General features: G+C 40.5%; 1 protein-coding gene and 1 pseudogene across 1 annotated transcript in view; both read right to left on the bottom strand.

Moving 5' to 3' along the window:
* The window catches only part of LATS2 (large tumor suppressor kinase 2), a 75992-nt gene extending 67370 nt beyond the window's left edge, over positions 1 to 8622 (bottom strand). The window contains 1 exon segment of the mRNA XM_020968785.2: positions 8088 to 8622. The gene's annotated coding sequence lies outside the window, so the exon portion shown is untranslated.
* LOC110195874 (mitotic spindle assembly checkpoint protein MAD2A pseudogene) overlaps positions 8376 to 15254 on the bottom strand; it is a 60324-nt pseudogene continuing 53445 nt past the window's right edge.

The following is a 15254-nucleotide window of genomic DNA, read 5'->3' as shown; positions in this document are numbered from 1 at the left end:
TCCAAAACAGACTTCTTCTTGGCTCTTTTAAAACCTTTCTCCAACTTGGAGGGTAGAGGAATGAGGTACACACACTGTTTTCGCTCGCCTACCTCCTTTCACCATAATCTTGCAGGAAATGTACATAATATGAACTAAAAAACACCACAGGTATTTTTCTTTTTTTAAAAAATACCCTGAATATGTTTAAAAACAGCTAAGTGAAAACAACTGTTTTTTAAAATAGTAAGCAGTACTCATGCCTGCCTGCCTGCTTGGAAAGGACACAAATTTCTTTGGTTTCATAAAGAAGAGAGAATACTTTCTCAGATACAAACTTTGTGTGCTAAACTTTTGGCTTGGAGACAACTTATTTAATGTCCAAATTACAAACTCTTGAAAGGATTTACAATAGGAATGCAATAAGTCAGACTAAGATTAGTGACTAAAAACAAGACATTCTAACACACTTTATCATCTTAATAAATGAGGTTAAGGACGAAAACATTTTTTCCAAAAGGAATTTTCAAAACCTTACCCTTTCCAAAGCATTTGGAATATGTACTTTTTTTAAGTGGGTGCTGGGCTGTCAAAGGAAAGAACATAATCAAAACCTCTGGCCATTTAAGTGGAATCATTCTAAATTTTTACATTTCTCTGGATGCCATCACCAATCAGTTTAAAACATAGTTAAAGGGCAACTGCAAGACACCAAAGGTTATAAAGTATGAAACTGCTCACTAGAAATGAAAATCATTTTCCACTTCTGAGCCCAGACATAAAGGGCAAACTCTCTACCCAAGAATATAAATTTTTGTTCTTGGTCCCAAGAACTTAATGCATCTGCAGTATTTTAAGTACGTTCTCTAACTTGAGTTTATCAAAACTCACTCCTAATCTTTGATCCAATGGGTCAGAGTTTTAAAAAAATTTTTCTTAAATATACAGCAACCAAAATTTGCCCAATGCACTGAACAAAGAAGCATGTATTAAATATCTACTTACTGTGACACTATGCAAGATGATTAGGGAAACAAATAACAAGGAACGAAACAGTTCCTACTCTCAAAACACTTTAAAAATAATTCAAAACTATTTATCAAGCCTCAATGTGGCATGGCATTATAATAGCCATTAAGTTATTTGATATAACTCAAGTAAGAAATGGGTCAAAGAAACTCACAATCTAAATGGAAAAACTAAAACAGAATATTTCAACCTCTATTAAAAACCTCTTCTGATGACTAACTGTGACATCGAAGATACTCCAAGTTCCATCTCAGAGGCTAATAAACCAATAAACACAGAATCCCATTAGGTTCCACAAAGATGAGAAAAGGCTACAATTGCCATCCCTTCAAGGGACTGTTCTCCAACAATCTAAACACAGGAGAGGCTCTACACCAAAAAAATTGGCTACCAGGTAATGAATTTTTTTCAACTGTGGCAACTCATAAAACCCATCCCAAGGAATAGAGGAGTTGTGGTCTGAGAAAGTAGATGGTGTACCTGCAGTGATCAAAACAAGTATTATATGTCTATCACATTTTTACCCAAATATCCATAATGACATGTAAGTACAATATAACTTTATTTTAACTCTGTCCTTGGGATCTGAGTTATGCCCATAGCACATATATGCTTTAAATATGTGTATGTGTGTGTATATCATAATTGGGCTCTTTTGGCATTGTTGGTGTAAAATCACCTGAAAACATGAGCATGGATCATCCAATTAATTTATTTAACTTGACTATACTTGTTTGTTACAAGGGTATTTAATGAGGGTCAGGTATGTGACAGAAGGGGACAGTCACTGGGAAATCATACTGATGTTTTTAAAAAAAAATAAAAAAGTGTTTAAAACAATGAGATTTTTCCTAATACTTAATAGTATACAGATCATATTCAGATAATTATGAAGGGCTTCTTGGAAAAGGTATGCTTTCAATAGGGTTTTAAAAGCCATAAGCTTGGCTGAATAAGTGTGCAGACTATTTCAAGGATACAAAACTTCCTGTGCAAGACTAAGCTGTAGGAAAGAAAGGTGAACAGGCAAGGATGATGAGGTAATTTCTCTCACTAAAAAAGACTGGCTTGGTAAGAAGTAAAGTCCATAAGGTAGGATGCAGTCACTCAGTGGAGGACCTTGGGATAATCAGTCTGGAGCAATGCCTTTTAAAACAAAAAGATTCCTCCCCATTCTATATCCTGCAAACTGACCAAGAAGACAAAAAAGTATTGCAGCCAAGGATGAAGAGGTCAGTGGAAAGACAGGAAATCTAATATACTGTTGGTGAAACTCTGAATTGGTTAACAAAAGTTCTGTCTATCAATTTGGAATCATACAGGAAAAATGCCTCAATTGCCCATTCCCTCCAACCCAGGAGGTCAAAGACGGAAACAAAGGGTCAAAGTAAACCTAAATATTCTTAGTTGCACTCTTTGTGGTAGTAAAGCTCTGGAAACAAAATGGGTATCCATCAACTGGGAAATGGCTGTATATAAATGTAAAGGACCATAAAGTCTTGTGGAATAAGAAAGGATGAATACAAGGAATTCAGAGAAACATGGAAGAAAATACATATGAACTGATACAGAGTAATGTAAGAGCTGAGAATCAAATATGTCTCCAACAATGTAGAAAAAGATCATTAAAACAAAACCAAACTCTGAGTAACTGAAAAACCAATGATAATCAGGAGAGGTCAGATAAGGAGAAGTCCTTGGCCTTCCTCACAGTAGAGGAATGGGATTACTAGGGTAAAATGCCATATACATTTTAGAGGTTTTGCTTAATTGTTTTTCTTTATAACAAAGAAGGGTTCAAATATGAAGGGGTCAAGAGAAGCAGCATTTCCAGAAAGTACCATAATGTAAAAATTACATGCATCAATAAGCCTTAAAAATTTTTTTTAAGTTTAGGAGGAGGCAAAGAGTCAATATTCAAACAGAGATGTGGTTTCATTATTTTGCCATCTAAGTGCCCACTATTCAGCCAATGACTTTGATCCTGAAATGTGTTTAATATTAAGGCCATCATTGGGCAGTTCACTTGTATTCCTATCTAGTTTTTGAGTATCAGTTAAGTGATTTGTATACCTGAAGATTTTTAGTGTCAGAGTCATAAAAATAATTGCATTTGCTAAACACACCTGCAAAATAATGTTTTTATGTCTTCCCGTAAATAACAGTTTTGACATGCTATATTATATGTACCAATTACTGGTAAATAAAGGATTATAAGTTAGTTAATTCTTTTTTTCCCCACTTTTTAATAAAAGTTATTTCAACATTAACTATGCTTAGGGAAATACACTTATATGGGTTAATATCATGCAATTTAGTTTAATTTTACACTACAACTTGGACCTAAACATGGTTTAGGTTTAAAAAAACAAAACAAAACAGGATTTGCAATCTGGTTTATTTTTCATCTATTACAAAGCAGTTAATTCTAAAAAGCAACTGCCACAAATAAGTTCAGCTCTGCTGGTTGCTTTTGAGTACTACTGGTAGGGAGCACATACTGAAGTTTGATACTTCCAACTTTCAATGTTTTTTGGTTCATTGGTATGGACATTCTCTCCTATGCAGGCAGTTATTTGAAGCACCATATTGAGCACTGGGTTTGGATCCAGGAAGCCTTGAGTTCAAATTCCTCCTCAGTTGATTAGCTGCGTGACCTTGGGTAAATCATTTATTTAACTCTACTTTCCTCAACTGTAAAAAGGAGGATAATGATAGCACTTAAATGCCAAGGTTGTTATGAGGATCAAATGAGATAATATTTGTAAAGCAATTAATTAGCACCATGCCTGGCATGTAGTAGGTGATTAATCCACTGATGTAGATTACAACTGTTCCCTTCTTTGGGAGCAATCTTCAAGAGAAGAAAGCCTCAAAGAGAAAGCACAAACATCATCTTGTTTTGAGCCTCTTCACATTTCCATGGGTTAGCCTAAAGGAGGCAATTTGTTGCTCAGTCCCTACTTGAACCATTTCCAATTGTGTAGGAACTGCCAGAGTTTGTACCCCCTTAGCACAGTCTTAAAGAGAAAAGCATAGCATAATGGTATAAAGGGCAGCTAGGTGGCACAGTGGACAGAGTACCTGGCCTGGAGTCAGGAAAATCTGAGGTCAAATCTGGCCTCAGACATTCACTAGCTGTGTGACCCTGTTTAAGTGACCAAGTCACTTAACCCTGCTTGCCTCAGTTTCCTCATTTGTAAAACGAGCTGGAAAATGAAATGGCAAACTACCCCAGTACCTTTGCCAAGAAAAGCTCAAATGAGGTCACAAAGAATCAGACATGACTGAACGCTAAAGTGGTACAAGCACTGGCTTTGGAATTGGAAAACCTGGGTTAAAACCCAGGTTCTACTTCTTACAGGAAGAGACCAAACCATAGATCTAAAGCTGGAAGGGAACCCAGATGTCATCTGATCCTACATCATCATTTAACAGATGAGGAAATAGAGGACCAGAGAGGTTAAGTGATTTACCCAAGTTTGAACAGTATTATATGGGAGGCAGTTTTTGGAATTGGAGGAGCTAAATTCATTCAAACCCTGATTTTAATACTACCTGTGTCACCTTCAGGCAAGTGACGTGATCTTCCTGGGCATCAGTTCCCTCATCTGTAAAAGAGGTTATAGTGGCTTAGGAAAGAACTTAGACCTCACCTACATGACTGAGAAAGGCTGTAAGAGTAACCCTGAAATGGAAGGGAATATTAAAAAACAAACATATAACCTTCATCTTAAAATCTTAACCAACCTATTTTCAATATTTGCTTTTTTTTGCTTGTGTCCTTGTTTTAACAACACACACACACATGTAAGTTAAATAATAACCCCATCTTGTAAAGTATTTTATATGCCTAGCAAAAGATCATTTGATTTCACCCAGGTTGATAGATCACTGAGCAAGATGGGCCTTAAAAAAAAAACCTTAATCTCTCTGTAAAAGCAATACTATGGGCAGACAAAGTGGAGATACTTCTCTTTGACAATTTTCAAGAAAGTTAACAGCTGGGAAAAAATGTTGAAGGAATATTACTCTGAAGTTTAAAGAGTTAAATAATTGTAAAATAACTTTTAAAACTGGCTTACATAATGAGATTAGTCTGATTTGTGATAATATTGGAGGGAGAACAGGCCTGGAAGCTAGGAAGACAAAAGTTGAAGCCAATCTCTGGCTCTTGTAGACTGTGTCACCCTGGGCAAATCATTTAACTTTCTCGGTGCCTTGGGAAACTCTCTAGAGCTACAAAGTTTCAGAGAAGGTACAGACCTGTCCTGGTGAAAGGAATTTCTTCATGTGAAAGTTTCTTATATCACACACTCACACTCACTCTCACTCTCTCTCACTCATTCACTCTCTCTCTCTCTCTCCCTCCCTTGTTTTTTCAAGACAATCTCCCTGGTACACCCTAAACCATTTCTCAACTTACTATGTGTTACATTATGAACCTATCAACATTTCTGAGATTGCAGATTTGTCAGATGACACAAGGAACTAAATAATGCTTTAAATGATAAGACTGCTTTAAATAACAAGATATTTTACTCTATAAGCTTTGACCTCCCAATGCTCCATAAAAACTTTGTAAAAAAAAAGAGAAAGAAAACTACTGCAAACTACATAAGGTAGTTTAGACTATATGGTCTCTAAGGTCCCTACTAGCCCTAAGTTTCTAAGATCCTACTAATTAACCTGAATATTTCCACATCAGTTATTATCTAAGACACAATTTCAAAATTACCTGAGTTTCTGACTTGGACTCTTCTGATTAAATGCTCAGAGAATTCATTTCAAAGGAATACACACATATTCATCAAGCAGAATTCTCTAAGTAACTGGAGCTAATTAGATCAAATTTTATGAGGTCAACTCAAACTGTCATGTAAATTTAAAAGGCCCTTTTCTGAACAGTTCATTTCTGCTGAATTTGGAAGTTCTAATTTAGTGATACATTTGAATTACAATAGGCATTGTGAAACAAACTAAAAAGGTCGGAAGTAGCTTATTCCTTGTAGCACTCCAAGAATGAATGGTTCTCAAGAAGACCTTAGGGAATCCAACCCAGCAGCAGATACTTATCCTAAAATAAAGGCCAAAATCTTCTAGGTACAACCTTTCTTATAGTATACAGCTAACTACTCCATCTTTATTTGCTTCACATTATCCACTAATTTCAAAAATTTTACAATTTGCAGACTATTAGAGATCCAAACAGAATTTAGAAATTAATTCCTGTTTCTTTCTGGCTGTTTTAAAAGTATTCACAAAGATTTCTTTAAAAATAATAAAAAAATTCATGAAAAAATTATTTCTGTAAAGATTTCATTTGAATTTCTACTTATCATATGTATTACTAACATACTCTATTAATATTATCTTCTCTGGCTTAGTGCTGTTCACAAAGCCCAGGACACTACATGTTACAAATGAACACCTTAGTTTGCCCTAAATGTGTTACCCACCCCCACCCCCATAATGTAATAGCTATTGCCCTTATCAAAAACCTATTTTATTCATACAATATAACTCCTAAAGATGAACCCTGATGTTTCCTTACAAAATATCCTGTACACAGAGCTTTTAATAGCATTAGTTTTCACTTCACCGCAGGGAACATATAGTTGGTATTTACCAGCTCAAGGTCACATGGTGAGTCGGGACTATTTCCTCCTAGGAGGTTACTCTAACCAACACCATGCTGTCTCCATACCAACATGACATACAGATGTAGTTTTATTCTGACTCAGTACTACTCCAGTACAGAAAATTTGGGAAGAATTAAACACCAAAGGCTTTCCAGCCAAATTCTCTGGATTTAGGATAATTTGGTCCCATAGGCTGCATTTTCCCCCAAAAGGAAGTTGCAATTCCTGGTTTCCAAAGGCAGATTATGTAAACAGATGATATGCAAACAAACAAAAAAGTAAAGACAACACTATGAGCACCTTCCTCTGTGGTCCCAGGAAATAAACGCTCCGGGTTAGTGCGAGCGCGTGGCATTAGGAAGTTAAGAAAGTCAAGTCCCAGAAAAGTCAGCTAAACTAGGGCACAGAGAAGACATGTTATGCAACTGCCATCAGAATTACCGCGGCGAAAGTGTTCCCGAAACTTAAGGAGTTTGGTGAAAATAACGAAACAAACATAAAGGAAAAAGGAACAGAGGGAGGGAAACTTACAGAGGAAAAAGCCTGGGAGAGAGCCTGGATTCAGTCCCAAGGGTATTGAGGCCTGCGTGGGACATCCCGGCCAGTGACGTGCAACTGCCCCCGGGCCGGAGCAGAACCGAGTTGTCAAGAGCCCCGCGGGCCACCAGCGCCCCAGCGGAATCCAAGAGTCTAGCCCCTAGAGACATTTTGATGGAAAAGCCCAGTTCAACATCTCCGGGTACTCTAGCTCTCTCCGCCTCTCTGGAATGAGAGAGAGGCATCTCCCCACCCCCGCCCAGGGAGGACACAATCTCCGGACTCCTCCAGCGGCCAGCTGGGTAGAAAAGGGTAATCCTACCTCTTCTTCACACACCATAGAAAAGCCATTCCCGGGGACCCACAACAAAGAGGCGCTCCCGGTGCTTCATCGGGCCGCGGCTCCTCCAGTACCCGGACAAAGTCCCGCGGCCCGTGCCCTGCCAACTTGTCCCAAACTTAGTTTGCACTGCACCGGCGGGGACAGCCGACACGGAGTCCTGGGCGCCCCGAGACATCTCTCCACCGGGCGAATTCACCCCCCTCCGGAATGCCCTGGGACAGTCCTCACCCCGACCCGACACCGAGTCGGGTGGGAGCGATCTCCCTCAAGTGGGAAGCAGCTGGGGCGGACGAGGGCAGAACTTCCCTTCGGTCCCTCAATCCTCCGCCCCAGAGTGGCGGCCGCCGCTGCTCTCGGCTGGAGCCGGCCCCACGCGGCGGAGCGTCGCCGACCGACCGCCCGAAACCTCCCGGGGCGGAGGTGGGGGACTTGAAGGAGGAGCAGAGGGAGTACTCTGAGCTCGGCCGCCCCGGGACAAACTTTCCATAACTGCACCCCCCTACACATACATACACACACACACACACACAACACCCCGCACCCCAGCGCCTACTCACCTCCAGAGACGGGTGGGGTCTAGGGGTAACTGGGGCCGCTGACCAGCGGCTCCTCGGCGGTTTCTCGCGCGGAGCAGCAGTGCACGGGCGGCTCGGGCCGCTGCTGGCCCCGCAGGAAGGTGGGTGCCCCGGGCGGAGGCGGCAGCAGCGCAGGAGTCGTGGTCGTCAGCGGCGGGGGCTGCTGTTGCGGCGGCGGCTGCTGCTCCATCTTCCCCGGGCGCTCACGCCGCTGTTCCAACGCGCAGACCCAAGTGGGACATTCGCTACATTGTTGGCATTCCACGGGCGTCACGTGACCCCGCCTCCCGCGTCATTCTCCGCCCGCATACCAGCCCGGGCGGGGCGCCTGCTGCCGCTAGAGCCGTCGCTGTTGGTCCCGTAGCCGCTCCTACCTCCAGCGTGCAACCCGGCCAGCAACTTCCCAGTCCCCCGTCGCCCAGCTGGGGCTCCGTCTGCGGCCCCAGCCAGTGACTCCGATTCTATAGCTTTTGTTATTGTTATTTCTGCACTTCTGCCACCCGCCCCCCAACTTCAGCCCCTGCTCAACAGCAGTCCCTTATAAAAGTTTGTAGCCCCACAGGCCCTTGCAGCCAGTGGCTTCTTTAAGGATCTCCCTGGGCTTGCCGAGGCGTAGACCCACTGCCCTGGGGGGGAAAGCAAGTCACCAAGCAGCTGGCAGTTATCAGAAACATGGCGCAAAAAAGGCGACCCCTCCTAATTCCTTAAAGAACCCATCGGAGCTTGCAAAGAACGAGGGATGTCTCTTTGCAAAGTGAAATTTAGCCCTATCTAGTCCCACTTGGCCATATATTTTGTTTAAAACTGCAGTACAGTACATAAAACAGTATGCTTTCTACTGAAGTATTGAGTTTGACTTTTTTTTTTGTACTTTGAACAGTGCTGCGTTAGCACTTTGGGGCCATGTACTTTATAGTAAACGAAAATGAAGCAATTGTGCAGAGAAACAGGGTGGGGAGAGACTACTGGAAGTCAGATCCAGAATCTATTCCTGGATCTTCCATTATGTCCAGTTGAACAAGTTATTTAGCCTCTCTTATAATGTCCTACTTTAAAACAAGCAATACAGTATTATGGTGGCTCTTCACGTGTTTGGCCAGTGGGTGATGAATTTTTTGACCATTGTTAACTTTCAAAGTCTACTGAGTTACAAAGGAGTTGCATATTCTGGGTTGTGGAGGGGGAGTGAGGGAGGAAGTACCAATACCATTGCAATCATCAATCCTTGACATATATAATATTAACTTACTACCTCCAGCTCTTAAAGGAGGACTTAGTGTCCACATTGAGAATTAGTAGAAAGTTGAGGGGAATTCTCATTTAACAATAAACTACCGTATATTTTTGAGTCATTTAAACTCCCCGGGGAATAATAATAATAAGACTGATCATTGCTCATCAGAATTATTTCACAACTTTCCTTTATTTGCCTTCCTACCTTCAATAGTCAAAATCATACTCTTTATATGCCGGTCTTTCAGGAAGTCTCCTCAGATTATTCTAGCCACATTGACCTGTGATTCCCGTACTTCTATTGTTCTGAGACTAAGGTTAGAGTACTATAGTATTTGGATCTTTATCACTGCTTAAATACTTAATTATCAAGCAACAAATATTTATTAAGCACTGTGCCCGTATGTGTTAAACATTGATAATAATAAAGAGGCAGGTGGAATAATGAATGGGGAGGCTGCCTAGGCCTCAGAAAGAGGTCCATCCTGAATGCCCAGCTTCAGGAGAAAGAGGGTCCGATATCCCAGACTCTGGTGATCCAGCAGTGCCTCTCTCAAAATTAGAGAAAGAGGAAAGGAGACCTGAGACCTCTATTTGTGGAGAGAGAAGGAGCCAGTAGAGAGAGTAAGAAGAAGTTGAGATAGAATCACAGAGATGCAATTGACTGTACTTAGCACCAGCTTGGATATGGAGGGTGAGGGAGAGGAAAAAGCTGAAGATGCCTTTGAGGTTTCACACCTGGTTGACTGGGAAGATGATGGTTCTATCAACAATAATAAGGACATTTAAAGGGGTTAAGGACAGGTTTGGGGGGAAGATGTGTTCAATTTTGGACATATTCATTTTGAGGTGGGACAACCAGGTGTAGATATCTAGCAAGTAGTTGGAGATCTAAGACCAGGAGTTCAGGAGTGGGAATCTTCTTGGAGGTGATAACTGAATATAGGGGAGCAGATGAGAACAGGAAGGGAGTGAATGTGCAAAGAGAAGTGGAGAGGGCCTGGGAAACAGCTCTGGAAAACATGTAAAAGTAAGAAACTGGATATAGATGGATGAATTAGAAAAATAACTTGTAAGAAATGACCAGACAGATAAAAAGAGAGCCTGGAGAGAGGGAGTCATGCTCAGGGAGGCAAGACTGTCTTTTTAATATATAAATTCTTTCCTTGGATAGTCATACATTACGCTCCTATTATGTGCAAAGCACTACACTTGGCATTGGGGGATATACAATAATTAAGGCGTGGTAGCTGCCCTTTTAAAACTTAACAATCTAGCAAGGGATGCATCCACAAATATGAAATAGTATACAATAATGATGCAGAATGGGATTGTAGGAACAGAAGACAGGTACAAAGTACTTTGTGAAGTCAAAGGAAAGAAAGATAATTCCCAAATGAGGCAATAGGGAGAGTTTTCTTGAAGGAGTTGGCCAGGAGTAGGGAACCTGCAACCTCGAGGCCACATGTGGCCCTCTAGGTCCTCAAGTGTGGCCTTGTGACTGAATCCAAACTTCACAGAACAAATCCCTTAATAAAGGGCTGTGTCCTGCAAATCTTGGACTCAGTCAAAAGGCTGAATCCAAGAACCTAGAAAGAAGGCCACGTGTGGCCTCGAGGCCTCAGATTCCCCACCCCTGATAGCCTTTGAGATTAATCTTAAAGGATGCCTTGAATTTCTAAAGCCAGGGTGCAGATGGGGGATGGGAAGGGGAGAGCATTCTAGGCATGAGAACCATGTAAGCAAAGACCTAGAGATGGGAATGCATCCAGGAGACAGTAAATAGTCCCTGTTAAGAAATTCAGTAAATGGGGCAAAGGATATTGTAAGAAGTTGCAGTTCAGGAATTTCACTTGGGATGAATCCAGATCTGTTAGACTAGGTGAGGATTGGCTCTTTAAGATCATCGTGTGATTACCTATTTTAGATAGGTCACAATCTGCTGGTGAGATTAGATTAGCTAGTTTTCTGAAAGAAAGGGTATTAACTAGGACAGCAGAGAAAACTCCTGTGTCTTCTGCCTGAGAGAGAGAGGAGGAAAGCTTTCAGCCACTGTGAAAATGGAGTAACTTGAGATCAAGAAAGGGTAAATGCAGATCCAAGATTAGGAACAGTGGGAAAAATCACATAAATTATATAACTTTTCTTTAGATTAAAAGTTTTGACTTGTTTAACAGGGATTGGTGTAATAGTGAGTGGGATGAATATTAAATTCTGAAAGTATGATTTTTAATTAATTTTTAAAAGTTGCTTTACTAGTATCTGTGTTCTGTATTTTGCAATATTTATTGCAATAATCTGATTTTGAGCCCCTGAAAAGTGTGCTTATATCTCTTTTTTGTTACCTTTACTACTTGGTGCCTGCTACAGATAGATACCTGTAGGCATGAAAAAACCTTCAGTAAGATGAGTTAATCCACTTCCTAGGGGAGATGAGTTCTGAGCCTGGCCCCTGATGAAAATTGGCAGGGATCCATGAAAGGCTAGGGAGAGGGCCCTCTTGAAAGGCCAGTGGACAGACAAGAAGAAAGTTACAGAAACCCAGGCAGTTGACATTTGATTTGCCTAACCCTACAAAAGATTATTTTGGGATTTATATGATGCCCACCCTGAGTCTTTCAGTGAAAAGGTGGCACTGAGAGCATGGTACAATAAAAAGAGGGCTCTTATTTCGAGCCAGAGGGACTGGGTTCAAATCCCAAGTCTTCCATTTTGTTCCCTGTGTAACCTTGGGCAGGCCATTTAAACCTTCAAGGACTTAGTTTCTTCATCTGTAGAATGAGGGCCTTGGACCAGATCACTTCTGAGTTCCCTTCCAGCTGTAAATTTAGGATCCTATGGGTCTCCTAAAGGAGTAAGAGAGCTCACTTACTTCAATGGGTCAGGTGGCCAATACAGAAAGAGGTGAGGACAGTTAATTGAACATAAGTGGATACAAAGGAATAGCATATGCAGTCCTGGTGTCAGGAAAGCTAAAGCTCAGTATCTGCTGAGGCTTTTGTTAAATACTATGCACAACACTGAATAGTCAACAAAATGCTAAGAACAGTTGGGACATAGGGAATTTATCAGAAGAAGAGCACTATGGTTACATTCCAGAGTAATACCCAAGCTCACAACCTGGGTATCCTCCTGGACTCCTCACTCTTTCTCACCTCCAATACAAATTCAATCAGTTGCCAAGTCCTGTCTTTTCTACCTTCCCAACACGTCTCTTATACACTCCCTTCTCTCCTCTGATACTGCCACTACCCTGGTGCATCACTTCGTGCCTGGACTATTGCAGTGGCCTGCTGGAGAGTCTGTTTGCCTCAGGTCTCTCCCCATTTCTGTCCATCCTCCACTCATCTGTCAAATTGTTCTTCCTAAAGCTTACTTCTGACCTATTCAATCAATTCCAATGGCTCCCTGTTGCCCCAGGATCAAATATAAAATTCTCAGTTTGGGTATTAAAAACTTCCAAAGCCTGATCCCTTTCTATTTTTCCAGTCTTCTGCCATTTTACTTCCCTCTACATACTCCAGGATCCAGAGACACTGGCTCTTTGGTGTTCCTCACACATGACACTCCATCTCTGGACTCCAGACATTTTCATTGACTGTTTCCATGCCTATTACACTCTACCCCCCTCATCTCTGACTCCTGGCTTCCCTAGCTTCCTTTAAGTCTCAACCAAAGCACCACCTTCTAGTGGAAGCCTTTCCCAGTCCTCCCTAACCTTAGTGCCTTCTCTCTGAAATAATCTACAATTTACCCCCGAATATATCTTGTTTTGTACATGGTCTTGGTCTATACCTCATCTGTCTCCCTCATTAGACAGTCCCTGAGAAAACATGGACTGTCTTCTGCCTTTCTTTGTAATTCCAGCACTTAGCAAAGTGCCTGGAATCTAGTAGGTACTTAATAAATACTTGTTGACAGACTGGGGATGGCTAAACAAATTATTTTACTGTGCTATAAGAAATTATGTATATGATGAATGCAGAGAAGACTAGAAAGAGCTACATGAACAGATGCAGAGTAAAGTAAGTAGAGGCAAGAAAACAACGATCACAATGACTAAAATAGAAATAGAAAGAACAACCACACACCTACATATGCACACAAAAATAAATCCACAAATGAACATTGCAAAATTACAAAGAATGATCATGAGTGTTGTTCATTTAACATATTTTCAGAATTATTCAATGTATTGATCAGTTATGCTGATTTTTCCTTTTCTTTCTTTGTTTTCAAAATATTATTTGTTTTATAAGAGTACAACTCATTCTCTAATTGGTAAATGGTCAAAGGATATGAACAGACAGTTTTCAGAAGAAGAAATTAAAGCTATCTATAGTCATATGGAAAAAATACTCTAAATCACTATTGATTAGAGGAATGCAAATAAAAACAACTGTGAGGTATCGCTTCACATCTATCAGATTGACTAATATGATAAATGCTGGAGAAGATGTGGGAAAATTGGAACACTAATATATTGTTGGTGGAGTTGTGAATTGATCCAACCATTCTGAAGAGTAATTTGGAACTATGCCCAAAGGGCATCTGATTTTTTGCAATTTTTGCAATCTTTGATTCAGCAATACCACATCCAGAGAAAGAACTATGGAGTCTGAATGCAGATCAAAGCACACTATTTTCACTTTTTTTTGTTTTTTTTTTTAAATTTTTTTTCTTGTGCTTTTTCCCTTTTGTTCTGATTCTTCTTTCACAACATGACTATTGTGGAAATATGTTTACCATGATTGTACATATATAACCTATATGAGATTGCTTGCAGTCTTGGGGAGGGGAGAGGGAAGGGAGGAAGAAGAAAAATTTGGAACTCAAAACTTTACAAAAATGAATGTTGAAAACTGTCTTTACATGTAATTGGAAAAAAATGCTATTAAAGAAAAATATTATTTGTTATATAGGATAGTTCTCTGATACAGGAGAAGGAAGGATACTGGGAGAAATTGTGGTGATACAGACAAAAAGACATTAAAAACTTATTAAAAATATTTTATGTTCATGAGTTCAGGACAACAGAGCCTGGCTGCAATTAGGGGATGTAGCTCAGGAGAATGATAAATAGCAGAGGATCTCAGTTTCAGTATATATGGAAAGTAAGATTGAGGGAGCTCTTCCAGTGACCTACAGGATCATAGCACCACAGGTTTAGATATAGAAGGAAACTTAGAGGTCATTTATTTATAGCTCCAGAGATCTAGAGCTGGAAGGGACCTCAGAGTCCATGGAGTACAACTTCTTCATTTTATAGTTGAGGAAAATGAGGCCCAGGCAAGTTAAGGGACTTGTCCAAGGTCACAAAGCTAATAAGTGGCAGAGCTGATTCTGGCCTCCCTTATTTTATACCCAGCACTTTTTCTGTTACACCAAGCTGGTGGGGGATGAAATATCAAGCGTTATCATTAGGAGCAATGCAAAAGAAGGTAACTGACAGATGTAGGATTTGAATCCAGCTCCTCTGACTCTACAGCTAGTGCTTTTTCTTCAACACCAAAGTTTCTTAACCTTTTTTGTGCCATGGACCCCTTTGGCAATCTGGTGAAGCATATGGATCCCTCCTCAGAATGTGTGTGTGTGTGTGTGTGTGTGTGTGTGTGTGTGCACGTGCATGTGTGTATATGTATTTGGCAAGGCAATGGAGTTAAGTGACTTGCCCCGGGTCATACTCCCAGAATATTTTTAAATACTTTAAGATTACAAATTTTAAAACACATAAGATTACAAAGGAAACCAATTACATTGAAATAGTTATCCAAAAATTTTAAAATAAAAGTTCAGAGACACCAGGTTAAAGAACCTCTTCACCAAAATAGCCCAACCCTCTCATTTTACAGATGAGAGAACTGTGGCCCAGAAAGGGACAGTAACTTTCTCAAAGTCACATAGATAGTGACAGAA

Source organism: Phascolarctos cinereus, unplaced genomic scaffold (genome assembly GCF_003287225.1).
Source record: "Phascolarctos cinereus isolate Bilbo 61053 unplaced genomic scaffold, phaCin_HiC Scaffold_726;HRSCAF=1367, whole genome shotgun sequence".
NCBI lineage: Eukaryota > Metazoa > Chordata > Mammalia > Diprotodontia > Phascolarctidae > Phascolarctos > Phascolarctos cinereus.
The sequence above is the reverse complement of the archived record's forward strand: the minus strand, read 5'-3'. Positions and strand labels throughout refer to the sequence as shown.